Here is a 14,919-nt window from a genome sequence, read left to right as displayed (position 1 = left end):
TGCCTGGACATCTTTTGGATGCATTATAAGACTTTCCTATCTGGGTAAGCATTTAGCAAACAAAGCTAGGCTAAGATTTTGGGGGGGAGGTGGGGGGATGGTATTCGATGTTGTGTTTGCTAATTGTTTCGTTCGCTCTTGTGTTTTATAAGTTATTCTGTTCTCTTATTGTCAGCTGCCCTAAACCTTTGTTGGGGAGGGTGGCATATAAATTGACTAAATGAATGATTGAATAAAAGAATGAATGCATACATAAATGTTAATGAGCGCTGAAATTACTGAGAGCCAACTGCTTTTGCAAATATGGCCCATACGTGCTCAAAGAAGGGATTAGATACTCTGAAATTCTGTCTTCACTTTTGGGTCCTGAGCACTTGGAAAATCTGCCTCAGATTTTCAGAGCAGAATTGAACATTTGCCTTTTCATCACTCAGCCTCTCCCCACTCTCTGTAAAATGGGAATCAGATTGCCCTCCTCCCATCCTTTGTCTTGTCTATTGAGATTGTGAGCTCTGCAAGGCTGGGACCGGCTCTGCGTCTTTGTTTGCCTGGTGCACCTAGCTATGTGACTTCTAATGGAATATGTGGAGTTAAATATAAGTTAAATATAAATAAGTGTTTAATTAAGAGGTAAAGGTATTAGCATGACCCTGTCAGATGTAGCAGGTTAAGCCTGGTTCAGGGTTTCAGTACACAGACCTTAGCTTGATTTCTTTGTGGCAAAACCACCATTAAAAACCTTATGAATGTTTTATTAAGATACGAAAAAGAAGGAAAACAAGTAAGGCAGATGAAATGTCAGGTAATAAGGGGAATTTTCAGTTCCTTATTTCTGCTTCTTTTACCTGGATAGAGGTTTAACAAAGAAATCCCTGTGTTTTGACAGTCTTTCAGGTGGAGTGGAATTAGCTACACTTCCTGGCAGAGAAAGGTTAGTGGAGATAGGTCAGAGCTAGTACCATGCTCATGTTGCAGTCCTCCCTTGCTTCCTTGAAGACTAGTTCCCACAATAAGGGGAAAGAAAAGAGGCAAAGACAGCAAAGGTAGTGTCTGACTCTGTAGCTAACCTCTACTTGCAACCTGTCTACCAGAGAAAGACACACACCTTGCATGGTCTTCTCAGCCACCTCAAGACATGAGGATTGTGTACCAAGCCTGGCTGTTCAAAACGCTCCTCTAACTGGCAGTGTGGTCACAGGCTCACAACGGTGCAAGACAGAGATGGTCTTGGCTGTAGGGTTAAACAGACAGCAGAAAGAGGAAGAAAGGAAGAGCTGGGGAAGGGAAAGAAGACATACAAGAGGAAGTAGGGGTGAAGCCAAGGCCAAGGTCCCCGAGCCAGAGGGGTGAAACTAGGACACTTTCCTCTTTTTTTTTAACTTTATGTCTCAGGCCAAATTAGCCAAATCCGTTCCAAATTCAAACCTATGTGGCATTACTGCTGGCAAGCATCTTCCCTGCCAGACTCTTCAGCTTCGGGCTTCAGATACTCCCAAATCCATGGCAGGCATCCTACATGCAGGCCCAAGCCCAGAGGTCTTGGAGTTCAGATGTCTCCAAGTCTTGCTCACCCTCAGCCAACAAGCCAAAGGAACAAGCTAGGGAGAAATCCCCCCATCTCCATAAAACAGATATGTAGCCGAGATCCTCCCATTGGGAGCGATAGTAGACTATCATAGGGGAGCCTGGCCACAGTGCATTGGACAGGTCTCCACTCCTCACTACGCAATGCCGTTCAAAGTGCTCTGACTTCTGCACACTCTTCTGCCATGCCAGAGATGATTGTGAGTGCTTCAGTTTGCACGCTTCACCTGAGATGCCTTAGAAAGCAGGTTCCCAAACTTTTCCTTATTGCATACCCCTTCCAGATTGACCGGCTGCCTGCGTACTCCCACCAACATACGTTCGATACCCTTAGGTGCCGATTATTATTATTATAATGAAAATTAAATCCTCCATTATGCAGTTGGTCCCATGTGCCCCCCCAGAGATGTCTTGCATACCCCCAGGAGCACACGTACCATAGGTTGGGAACCCCTGCCTTAAAAGACCGATCTTCAGAAACAGGTGAGCAGCCCCCATGTGAAAAACACAAACTCCATTTCTGGTGCATCAGCTTGCAGATGGAAGCAGAGCCTCTCAGTACCGCTCGTTACTGCTGAAAAACAAGTTACATTTAAAGCAAGGGTAAGATGACAGCAGTTTTCCCCCCCTGAGTCTTCCCAGGATCTCTCCCTCATGCTCACTCTCTCCCTTGCTCACTCACTCTCTCCAACTTCATTTAGTGCTGGTGCAATATGCTGGCCTATTTAAATCCTGGGATGGTTTTAATGCATAATGCACGTTTCTCATTCTTCATGGCCGATGGGTCTGGAGAGCTCAGAGGCAGCAGTTCGCAGACCTGGCTTATTACATTTTTGCGCTTTCAGTTGAGACTGCCGGGAACGGTAACATCCAGAGAGGTGGCAGGAGACCCGTCCCCTCGGGATACTGCCTCTATGCCAATACACAGGCTGAGTGAAAGGAGGTGCTGCCCTCATTGCAGTGTCCTTTGTCTGTCTGCAGCATTTCAAGGAACTTTCTCGATATCAGCAGGCAGGCCCGATCCATCGGGGTGAAAACTGGACAGGCAGAAAAGCCGGATTTCTGCTACAATTTTGTGATTGAGATTGCCAAGGGACAATCACCTCAGAGAGGCCTGGGCTGAGTCATTCTGGATGCAGGCGGAGGTGGTGATGGTAGGGCTGGCCGAGCCTTCCTCTGTGGGGCTGGATTGAGTGTGTCAGGCTCCTGGACGCCACTCCGGTGAGTGGCCACCCTGTCCGGCTGGGACCTCCACCCTCTGCCCACTCCAAGCACTTCTGCCCAGCTGTACTTTGCCCCTAACTCCTGCCAGCACCTCTCCTTCCAGATGTGCCCCCACCTCCACACCAGCCAGGCTCCCAGAGGTTGCTGCTTTGTCCCTTGGGCTTCTTGCCTCCAGGACATCTGGATCCTCCCAGTCAACCACATCTTCTCCCAACTCCTGGCAGCCCTTCAGTCAAGTCTCGTCCCCCATGCCAACCCCCCACCTCAGCTGAGTCCCTTGGCTCTTCCCCATAACCAGGTAGCTCCGTATTAATTCTGCTGAAAAATGAAAAGCTGGAAAAGGCAGGGCTCTTCAGTTGTCTAGTCTTTTTTCAAACGCCTAAGGCTTCTGATCAAAACTGGAGGCAGGTAGCAACAGGTCTGGTTGGAGCATGGGGTAGGCTGGGAAGACACTTGACCTACATTAGCAACAGAGTGTGTGGCCCTCTACTAAAATACACCTTGGAGGAACAGCAAGTAATTGAGAAAGGTTCGTACGCTTTCCAGGCCATCCTATTTGCAGGCGCCAGCGGATGCCAGGTAATGGTAACCACAAGTTTCTTTCCCTCGAGCAGTGAAAGTTTTCCATGGTTGTGGCTCCACAGGAAAGACTGTCTGAACCTTAGGGAGAACCTGGATGATGAGTCACCCCAAATAAACAGGCGCTTGTTTGATGGATGATGCACAGATGAGCAGATGGCTAATGCCAAAGCATTTACTGCTGACATGGCATCGCTCTTTCGGGGAAGAACAACTCCCTGAAATGAAGTCCTTCCCCCAAACCTCATGAAAACACTGTGCAAAGATAATGGTTTATGTAGCATCATATGGCGTAGCAACTCTCCTGGTTCCCTGAAGATGCAAAAGGGAATTACCTGGTGCAGACTCTGTGCAGGACTGAATCTCATCCAGGTCAAAGACAGGGATTTAGGATGCTGACGAGAATCTTGCATCAAATGTTTGCAGTGAGTTTTCATGCAGCTGTACAAAGGTGGCAGCTTTTAAACAAGGCCATGAGTTTATGAGTTTCTTTATGCTAATTTTAAGGCTTTTCTTTTTCGTGATTTGCATCAGCAAATCTCTGCAGCTGGGAGAAGTGGACTCTGTTAGAGATAGCTGTGCATCAACAAAGAAGCAGAGGAGCAGAGTCCTCGCTCTCGCACTGTGCGTATCTCTGTCATTTCTGTATGCCATCGATGAAGGAAAGAGATGCTTTCTCATGACATTAAGTCTGGAAATTCCAGTATTCTAGCATCTCCGAGCCTGCCATGATACCTAACTTTTCAGCACTGGGACCCAAATCCTGAAGATATTTAGACCTGTGGTTTCTCTTCTGGATGATAGGAGATGTGGCTTTGATTCCCCTTTGACATTTTGTGTCTGTATTTTATATGCAGGAGTCCTTGGATAAAATAAACTAACTTTCCTGGAAAGAGGGACCAGACCCACAGTTTCTTTCCTTCGAGTAAGTGGCCTTACCATGAGGCCGCAGAGCCACGATCACTCCTTCTGACCACGTAAGTCTTGAATCTTTTCAGAACAGTGACCCATGCTTAACTGGACAGCGCCCCCCCACCCCCAAATTGCTCTATAACTTGGTCATTAGGGCATTGTCCTCAGGGTGATGGTGGAAAGGGGATGACAGTACCAGAGGGGAGAAATGTATGTGTCTAAACCCCCTGGGACTGAGCTATCAGCACACCCTGTTTCCTACATCCTGGGTGAGTGCTCTAAGCATATTGCTATTTAATAAGGAGGGGCACTACTACCATCTCCCCCCCAAAGAGGCCTTTTTAAAAGCAAATGTTGGTCCTCACTGCATTTGGTAGGGAGTGTGATCCTGCCAGCGTGGGTTAGGCACAGTTCAGGAGTGCAATGAGTACCTCAAGGAGTGGGCAGAGGAATGCCTGGTGTTTGGCTCCCGGTCAGGATTAGGTTTGAGCCAGGTACTGAGCAGTTCAGCCGTGCCAAAATGAAGGCCACCCCGCATCTCAGAGGAACAAAGTCACCTGGGGAAGTTCAGTACCTTTGAGGAACAGCAGCAGCTCAGCAAGAGTTGTCAGGATTTCAGCTTTTCACTTGGGTATCTAAAATCCACCTATGTCTCACTTCCGGGAGCTAAGTCTTTTTTTTGGACCCAGTCCTAACTAGTTTTCAGCGTGATGATTCACGGGTCAGGCTCTTAGTGCATTTGGCTTTAGAAAATCATTAGCCAATGAGAAGGAGATGTCTCAAGGATTCCTGTACTCGTGTCATCAGGTGACATTTCCAATGTTGTCTTTGTGCCACATGATTTATACAGAGAGTTTCGCTGCCTAGGAACTGCATCACAAGAGGTAACCAGGAAGGCTCCTGACCCCTGTATAGACGGTAGGCTACTTTCTTTGGTACACTAAAGGTTCCTCTCCATTGTGACAGCACCAGGGTGGGCCCTGGGGCATCTTGCTCCTTTGCTTTTGCTCAGAAATACCCAGAAATATGCCTGACACCAATGCAGTCCTTCCTCAGAAGCAGCTTGTGAAATGTCAGTCTCCAAAGTCCTCAACTGCAGTTGCTAGAAACAAGGCTGGATTGGCCTCACTAGCATATTTCTGGTTTGGGAGCATGTGGGTAGATGGGACATCCTTGGGACAATCTCACCCAAGGCTCCCACCCCAATGTGAACAGACCGTAAATCTCCTGATGCTAATGAAAGTTGTGCTCACTCTCCAAAACACTAATCTGGTGGTTCTCAAACTTTTTGGCCTTGTATAATTGTGGCGACTCCCCTTCGAGAAATGCTGAGCTAAAATCTAGCTAGTGCCAAGCGAGGATGGAGGGAGCAGGCCCTCACCCCACTGTGCCCCCTCCCTGCCCCTAGTCTCCAAAGCCCATGCCACCATGGCTGCTTGTCTGGCAACTCCTACGCCAGCAGTGGGAACCAAATGCATCTACCACCCCTCCCACCAGCCCGGGGAGCATAGGAGCCATGGAGAACGAGCCAGGTTGAAACATGCAGCCCTGCTTGTGCCTGCCTATGTGCATGTGCACAGCAGTGTGCTGATGTGAATGTGGGGGCAGCCAGGGCATGGGCTGTGGTGGGGTGGAAAGCAGCCATGGGAGTCGCTTGTCTGCCCTATTGTGAGATGGCTAGTGCTAGGCAGGAGGAGGAGCGATTGCTTCCCCCTTAGCACAGGGGCCAAGTGCTGCAGCACCCTTGGGAGTGCGTTGTGCACCCTGGGGTCCTGCGGCACCCTGCTTGAGAATCACTGCACTAATCCTTTGGTGACACATGAGTCCAGCCTCACGAACGTTTTGGAGGAAACAAGATGATGGGCACGTGCCCAAGCCCCACTTTCCGGTAACCAGAGAAGGGAGGCGACTGTGCTTTGACACCACCGTGATGAAAGTCTATGCAAAACCTAGTATTAAATAAGATAATTAGATAGGAGTCATTTGCCAATGAAGGCTGACCCTTGCCTTTATCAGAACTTATTCTTGTCCAGCTTTCTGTGATGGCATCAAGGCCATCTCAGAGCTCAGTCCTGACCGCGGTCTCTCCAGGTTAGGTTTGAAGGGTACTGTTAAGGCCAAGTGGAGAAGCTTGTATTGGTATTTCCTACACTGTACCTCAGGGCTGTTTAAGTGGTGGCCAGCTGGCCATATGTGGCCCCCAGAAAGTTGACATGAAGTCTGTGGGCTTCTGCCCAGGTGCCACTCCCACCTGCCGTGGCTCCCACTTCAGCAGCCAGGCTCTTTGTGCTCCTCTTCCCTCCTCCGGCTTCTACGTCTTGCTTCTGCTCCTGGGGGTGGCGGGCAGGGGACTGGCACAGCAGGAGGGGCTGGAGCTATACCCACAGAGTGGAGGCCAGGCTGCGTGTGCTATGAGCATGGCAGGGGAGAGGGCTGGTCTTATGCTATGAACGAGAACAGCAAGAGCCAGGCTCGTATGCTGCAAGTGGGTGGTGCACACAACTAGGAAACGGAGGGGAGCCGGACTCCCTAGGTAGTCATGGGCAGGGGGAGACGAGCTGCCTGTGAAGCCAGGAGCCAGAGATCCTAGGTGGGGGCCTCCTATGTGGCAAGCGGCCCATGGTCTGCAGCCCTCAGGGCTCTGGCCCATGCGATGAATGGCTCCTGGCTGCCTGGAAGTTGGTGTATATATTCTTTAGCGAGAGTCGGGCAACTGATTTCCACTGCTTCCATCCAGCACCTTTCATCAGCATGAAATCTGGATAATTAGTTCCTCTGAAAAGTTTAATATTTGACTAATTTCTGAAGCCAGTCAGATGACAGGCATGAGCTGATGGCATTTCATGCCGTTTCAGCAGAGGAGACAACATCCTGTTCCCTAGCAAAGAAAGTTGGCACAATCATATTGTTTCTTGCTGTGCACTGAGGACAGATGTTCCTTACTTGTGGATGTTGCTTCATCTTCCCTGTACCGTGAAATTACAGATGGGAACCTTGCACTGGACAGCTGTCTCAGTATAATCCTGACGCTTCTAATGAGTCACTTCTTGGCAGTCTCACCTGACCGACCAAGCACTGAACGGACCGGAGAGGCTAACCTATCCTCGTTCCTCTAGAGAAGATCCTTGCAAATCAAGACAAGGCAAGATGGATTTTCTGCTGCCGCTACCTTGTTGGGCCTGTTCTCTCATCACTTGCCCAGATTTCAGCAGTACTGTTCTCTCTGTCTTGTACAGCCTTTTGTCCTTATACTATCTGCATGCTCCAAAATACCTCTTTGCTGAATCTGTAGAGGGAAAAGGTGGATAAGACTCAGAGCAACAAGGTTCTTGAAGTTTTAGTGCAAGCGTGTGGGCAAAACTCCACCCTAACTAGTTTTGACCTGGAGTTTGATACATTTATGAATGGTATGGTGGGGTGGCCTGTGGTAGCAGAGGGCTGAGTTATAGAGGTTTAAAGTCATAGAGAAATAGGGCTGGAAGGGACCTCCAGAGTTCATTTAATCTGACCTCCTGCCTGAGACAGGATCTTCCCTATCCAAACTATCCCATACAACCATAATTTAAATTTGACATAAGACTATCCTCAACCCTGACACAACAGGACAGCAATAACCCCACAGTCCATACCAGTCTGACCACAGAGTAAAATTCCTTCCTGATCCCAAATATGGCGATTGGTCTGACCCTGAGAAGAGGAGCAAGACCCTCCAGACAGGAAGCTCTGGCTTTGGTTCCAGCAGGAGAATCAAGCACACCACAGTTGAAGTCCCCAGCCTCAGCTGTAGCCAACACCCACCACCTCTGGGAAGGCTTTAAGATACCCTGACACATATAACAGGAAAAACGGGAAGGGGGGGGAGGAGCAATCAACAAAACTGAGAAGCATGGGAAATATCCATGATAGAAAATAGGCATTGCTATGCCTAGATTATCTCCGACCAGTGGCTGTCCAAACTTTTCTTGAACACCTCCAGTGATGGAGAGCCCACAGCTTCCCTCGGCAGCCTGCGTCACTGCCTCATGGCTCTCACAATGAAGAAGTTTTTCTGGATATCTGTAAACGACCGTGCCATTCACCAGAGTGCCTGGTGTGTACCAGTCTATCAGATGTCACCGTTGCCTGCAGCAAAGATGGTCAATTATTGAGACAGATTCCAGAGGGTCCTCAGTGGTTCTTGCCTGCCATGACTTTGCTGGAATAAATGTATTTAGGAGGGAGGAAGATGAATGTTCCATCCCTCCTGGTCCCCTCCTTCAGTCCTCCCACTGATTATCCCATTTTGAGGCTCCGCCTCCCCTACACCCCACCTAATGCCAACCAATGATGTCGAATCCCAGTCTTCTGGGTTTAGTCATGGTATTGGTACATGCGTCTCAAATGCTTGAAAAGGTATACCATGTACAGCCGTCAGTTTGCCTCACTTGGCTCTTGCCTCAGTACAGCTGACCTAGCCTCTACCTGGCCCCGGGTTCCCTTGACTACCAGTGTCAGTTTCAATTGTCTTTGCCTGTCATTGTCGTGGCCTGGACAGCTGTCTCTCCTTCTCTCCTCAGGTTCCTGGTAAGCCCAATCTGTCTGGAAGACATCAGGAATCCACAGCTCTGCTTCAGGTAAGAAATGCTGCCCTTCTGGGCTTGAAATATATCCCCAAATCCCCTGTCGGGGTTGCCACCACTTTCCTTCTGTGGGGCACAGCTCTGTGCTGGTCCACTGAATGCCCACAGTCCCCCGGGCTTCCTATCCAGTGGGGTTTTTATCCCCAGTTCCATGGGTTAGCGCCAGCACATGGCCATAAAGCGTGACCACGCCAGCTCCTCCCGGATTGCCTGTTTTTTGGGGGGGTTTTCTTCTGCAGTGCTTTCTCTGGCTGTGGCTCCATGCCTGCTGCTCCCTCGGCTCCGTGAGGTCTCGCGCCAGCTATGCTCATCTTCTACCCCAGGTGAGTTCCCTTCTGGGGTTCTATTTCTGTCACAATATCCAACCTAAATTTATTTTGCTGCAACTTCAAGCCTTTGGTCTGCATCCTCCTCTCTGCAGCAAGAGAGAAAGGTGCTTTTCCTCTCCTTTATAGCAGCCCTTCAAGTATTTGAAGAGTGCTATCATGTTTCTTCATCAGTGCCTTTTCCTCAAACTGAACATGTCTGGCTCCCTCAGCCTCTCCTCCTATGACTTGCCTTCAAAGCCCTTGTTCATCTTTGATCTTTGTTGCTTGCTTCTGGACCCTCTCTAAATTCTCCCTGTCACTTTAAAAAATGTGGAGCTGAGAACTGCACACACTACTCCAGGTAAGGCCTAACTGGTGCCAAGTAGAGAGGCACTATCACCTCCCATATCCAGCACCTTATGCTTCCATTGATGCATCCCAAAATGGCATTGGCCTTTTTTTCTGGCTGCAGCACACTACAGACTCATGTTGAGTCAGTGGTGCATCTCCCACAATGCCCAAATCTTTTTCCATAGCTCTGCCATCTAGCCAGGAGTCCCCCATTTTGTATCTGTGATTCCCAATGTGCAGCACCTTGCATTTGTCTGCGCTGAACTTCATCCTCTTAGCTCTCGCCCAACTTCCACTCTCTCTCGATCCTTATGAATTTCACTCACATCCCTCGTGTTCATAATCCTTCCCAGTTTCATGTCATCCACAAACTTGCTGAAGAAGCTTTCTATACCAGCATCCAAATAGTTAATAAACACATTGAACAGTACTGGGCCCAAGACAGACCCCTTTGGGACTCCACCCAAAACAGGAAGTCATTTCCAGTCCTATGTACTATATAAATATATATATAGTGTGTGTGTATGTATAATATATATATGTATGTATGTATGTAGGTATGTATGTATGAATGTGTGCATACGTGTGTTACACACACACACACACACACATGCTATGCCTCTGAATAAGTAGTCTGTACTAGTGGTACCACAGGCCACAGCTCGGATGAGCGGCATGGGGCTCAATCTGTGGGCTGGATACCAAGAGAGGTCAGCACATGGAGTGGGTCTGTGGGTGGGATGTGTCTGCTCGACCCCATGTGCTGAATCCAGCTGTATGCCAGCCCTGCCCCTTGCCCTGGACCCAGCCGGACACAGCTGGACCCTGCACACTGGCCAGCCATGCACCAATGTGATCTAGTACACAAGGCCACGTTATCTGGCCCATGGGGCTCCTCAGGGGTCCAAAAATTTGGCAGCAGGGTAACAACCCTGCTCCCCAAAAGCCAGTTTTCCAGACCTTTGGGGAGGCCCCTGGGCTGGATGATATAGCTCTGTGGGCCAGATTTGGCCTGCAGGCCAGTGATTGAGGTCTATACATTAGTTAAGGCAGATTTTCTGCTTCCATTCTAGATGCTTTTCTCAGTTGTTCGTAGATGAAAAACAAGTTCCTCGGGGCCTGAATTGTTTGCAGGCTTGATCTCATCCCAAAAATGAATTTGCATATATAAATACATGCAAGCATGCACATGTGAAATCTGATCAAAGCTGGTTTAATGATTCTCTCAATACGCAAATGCAAAAAGCAAAAAAAATATACCTCATACTATCTGAAATTTTGCACTAAGATAAATTATCAGAAGCCAGGAAGCGAAAGCTTGTCCTAATTTTGTAGACCTCATTGAGACTTAAAAGTCAAGACAAATTTGCTGTATGTGCATTAGATTTTTCCTCTTTTATCGTTTTTATAAAGGCATTCTCAGGAAGATGTCATTTAAGGTAGGTTTTCAGAATGTGTTAATAAATCAGAAACCACTTTACCAATTTCCTTCAGACAAGGCTTTCTTTTCCTTGCCTCTTGCGGTTTATCATTCATTCCTATTGGGAAGAAAATCAGGTCTTTATACTTAGAGATATGAATATTTATATTTCACCAGTTGACAGGTTTTTATTTTTCAGATCAAGTCAAAGTTAGAGTGGCTTATAGCATGTGGTTGTTTGGAGGCATTTTAGCTTTTGAACTGATCTAAACTGTAGCTGCATCTTAATAAGCAGATTAAACAGCTACGAGGCGTTGGCACAGTTTAAGCAGAAAATAATATTTTCAGGGCTTTGTTTGAGAAAACTGGGTTCAGAGAGAATCAAGCCAAATAGCTCCGTATCAGTGAACTGACAAAATTTGCTGGCAAAGCTTATTGACTATCTCACAATAATCTTCTTAACTTCTTTTCTATTTTTCCCCTAAAAAAGGGAAGCAAATTCACAAACTGAACATTTGATGCAACTTTAAGGATGAAAACAAAGCACATTTCTCAGCATTTAGTAAATATTCAGATAAATTTATTCTTGAGGGGCAGTGGAGAGGAGCTGGAGCTCTCAAGCTTTGGGGTTTTGTTTGGCAAATCCCTTCTGTGGGCTGTTTGTCTGCTTATTGTAAGCTGCTCTGAGCCACTTGGCTAAGGCAGGATATAAAAGCAAAAAGTAAATAAATCCTCCACGTTGCTGATTTGTAATACCCAATATTTCTGTTTTCCTTGTTGAATGTAAAATCCTTTAAAGTGCATATCTGCTCGGAAAAACAACACTATAAAAATTCCAAACGGGCTTTCTTTTTCCATGAGTTGCAATGATTTTCATATCAACTGTACTCAGTTTAAAAGTAAAAAGTTATTATTATTATTATTTATAATTCTGACAACTCAGGCTGGGCCTAGATCCTATATTTGCTCTGTTTAAAGGATATGATTTGTTTTCAAGTATGTGTATACCAGTACAAGCCTTAGTTATACTAGTATGAATGAGCCTTATACTACTATAACATATTCTACTTCTTATGGGTTATAAACATCCTTTAAACAAGGGGTTCCCAAACTGTGGTACATGTACCCCTGGAGGAATGCTATGGAAGATGTCTCTGGGGGTATGCAGGAGAAATTGTGTAATGGCAGGTTTAATTTTCCTTATACTAATAATTGGCATCTAAGGAGTTAAAGTATAAACCATATGCTGGTAGAGGTACACAAACAGCTGGAAAATCTGGAAGGGGGTACACAATAAGAAAAAAGTTTGGAACCTCTGCTTTACACCAGCATAATTGCATCCACATTTGCAGTGATGTACTGCTTTATGTATAGCAGTAGTGTTAAAATATATACAAGGGCTTAATCGGGGATTTGACAGCTGAATTTGGTCCTTCCATTTTGGGCATCCTCACTGCTATTTTCTGTAGGGCTTACAGGAGAAAGTGGGCCTTTGGTTACACTTTTGTAAGTATGTTGCCTTTAAAGGAGGACTTGGCAACCTTTAGGAGCAGCAGGCTTAAATAATACTGCTCATTTCATGATGGGCCATGGGTTCTGACTCAGCCGCCATGGCCGTGTATGTAAGCAACTGAGTAAATCACCCCAGTTCTGCAGAAGCTGCTGAGTAGCCACTGATATCTGGGCTTCACAGGATGAATACAATCACCCCATGGGCTGGACTTGGCTTTAAAGGGTTTGCACAAGTGACATGAGCTTCCCCATAATTCCTCAGATTTTACATGCAGTTCTCTTGCTGATGTCCATAATCCTGGCTCCCTCTTTGCTAGTTGTGTTGGCATCACAGGAGTAGAAAATGGATGCAGACTCAATGGTATGCCAGCACTGTATCCCAGGTGCTACCAGGGGCACCCCACCCATAAGCATACTCTGCCCCTACATATTTATTCCATCCAGAAAGAGCACAAACCAACTGCAGATGCTTCCTCAGCCTGACAAAGGGGTTTTGTGCCCGAATGCTTGCAAAGAAGAATTGTTTTCTAACTATTTGAGTTGGTCTAATAAAAGATATCATATTTACCCAAAGAACCTTGTTTCCCTGCCCCCACACTTGCACTTACAGTTTCATAGTTTCATAGATTTCATAGACATCAGGGCTGGAAGGGACCTCGGGAGATCATCGAGTCCAGCCCCCTGCCCCAAGGGCAGGAAGTCAGCTGGGGTCATAGGATCCCAGCAAGATAAGCATCCCATTTACTCTTGAAGGTGTTCAATGTAGGTGCTTGAACCACCTCTGCTGGCAGGCTGTTCCAGACCTTGGGGGCTCGGACAGTAAAGAAATTCTTCCTTATGTCCAGCCTGAAACGGTCTTGCAGGAGTTTGTGACCGTTCGACCTCGTCATCCCTTGAGGTGCTCTGGTGAACAGACGTTCCCCCAGATCCTGGTGGTCACCCCTGATAAACTTACAGGTGGCCATCAGATCACCCCTGAGCCTACGCTTTTCCAGGCTAAAGAGTCCCATGGCTCTCAGCCTGTCATCGTAAGATCTGTTTTCCTGACCTCTGATCATGCGCGTGGCTCTCCTCTGGACTCTCTCAACCTTCTCCACATCCCTTTTGAATTGTGGAGCCCAAAACTGGACGCAGTACTCCAGCTGCGGCCTCACCAAGGCCGAGTACAAGGGGAGAATGACCCTAGTTAGTAGGGTCGGAAGGGACCTGAGCAGATCATCGAGTCCGACCCCCTGCCATGGCAGGAAAGAGTACTGGGGTCAAATGACCCCAGCAAGGTGTTCATCTAACCTCCTCTTAAACACCCCCAGGGTAGGAGCCAGCACCACTTCTCTTGGAAGTTGGTTCCAGACCCTAGCCGCCCTGACCGTGAAGTAGTGCCTCTGGATGTCAAGTCTGAATCTACCCCCTGCCAGCTTGTGACCTTTATTCCTGGTCACTCCTGGCAGTGCTCGGGGGAACAGGATCTCCCCCAGTGCCTGCTGGTCCCCCCTGACTAGTTTGTAACAGGCCACTAGATCCCCCCTCAGCCTTCTCTCGTGGAGGCTGAACAGGTTCAGGTCCCGTCGCCTCTCCTCGAAGGGCCTGCCCTGCTGCCCCCTGACCATGCGAGTGGCCTCCTCTGGACCCTCTCCGTGCTGTCCACATCCCTCCTGAAGTGCGGTGCCCAGAACTGGACGCAGTACTCCAACTGCGGCCTGACCAGTGTCGCATAGAGGGGGAGGATCACCTCCTTGGACCTGCTTGAGATGCATCTGTGGATGCACGAGAAGGTGCACTTGGCCTTCCTGACTGCTTCCCCACACTGCCGGCCCATGTTCATCTTGGCATCAATGACGACTCCAAGATCCTTTTCTGCCTCTGCCCTGACGAGAAGGGAGTTCCTGTAGGTATGGTGCTGGTTCTTCCTCCCCAGGTGCATCACCTTGCACTTGTCAGTGTTGAAACCCATCCTGTTCTCATCTGCCCACCCCTGTAACCTGTCTAAGTCCAATTGTAGCCTATTCCTCCCTTCTAGTGTTCCCACATCCCCCCAAATCTTAGTGTCATCAGCAGATTTGAACCCCTGGTCCAAGTCACTGATGAAGATGTTGAACAGTGAGGGCCTGAGGACCGAGCCCTGGCGTACCCTACTGCCCACATCCCTCCAGGTCGAAAATGACCCATCCACCACCACTCTCTGGGTGCAGCCCTCCAGCCAGTTGGCGACCCATTTGACTGTGTGGGTGTCGACACCACAGTCCCCCAGTTTCTTAATGAGAACGGGGTGAGAGACAGTGTCGAAGGCCTTCCGAAAGTCCAGGAAGACGATGTCCACTGCTACCCCTGCATCTAAGGATTTGGTGACCTGGTCATAGAAGGCCACCAGGTTGGTCTGACAGGACCTGCCGCTAATGAACCTGTGTTGGTT

At 48.1% G+C, this 14,919-nt stretch overlaps 2 long non-coding RNA genes across 2 annotated transcripts in view; one reads left to right on the top strand and one right to left on the bottom strand.

Annotated features, from left to right (window-relative positions):
• LOC149872559 (uncharacterized) overlaps window positions 1–14,919 on the bottom strand; it is a 31,352-nt gene that overhangs the window by 13,140 nt on the left and 3,293 nt on the right. Inside the window, exon 2 of the long non-coding RNA XR_016439773.1 lies at window positions 2,022–2,158. This is a non-coding gene — a long non-coding RNA (uncharacterized LOC149872559). The remainder of the gene's footprint in view (window positions 1–2,021; window positions 2,159–14,919) is intronic.
• LOC149872557 (uncharacterized) overlaps window positions 8,854–14,919 on the top strand; it is a 28,026-nt gene continuing 21,960 nt past the window's right edge. Inside the window, exons 1-2 of the long non-coding RNA XR_016439774.1 lie at window positions 8,854–8,912; window positions 9,158–9,241. This is a non-coding gene — a long non-coding RNA (uncharacterized LOC149872557). The remainder of the gene's footprint in view (window positions 8,913–9,157; window positions 9,242–14,919) is intronic.

The sequence above is a fragment of the Crocodylus siamensis genome, chromosome 1 (assembly GCF_052110815.1).
Source record: "Crocodylus siamensis isolate JL-2025a chromosome 1, ASM5211081v1, whole genome shotgun sequence".
Lineage (NCBI taxonomy): Eukaryota > Metazoa > Chordata > Crocodylia > Crocodylidae > Crocodylus > Crocodylus siamensis.
This window is presented reverse-complemented; position numbering and strand designations above follow the sequence as displayed.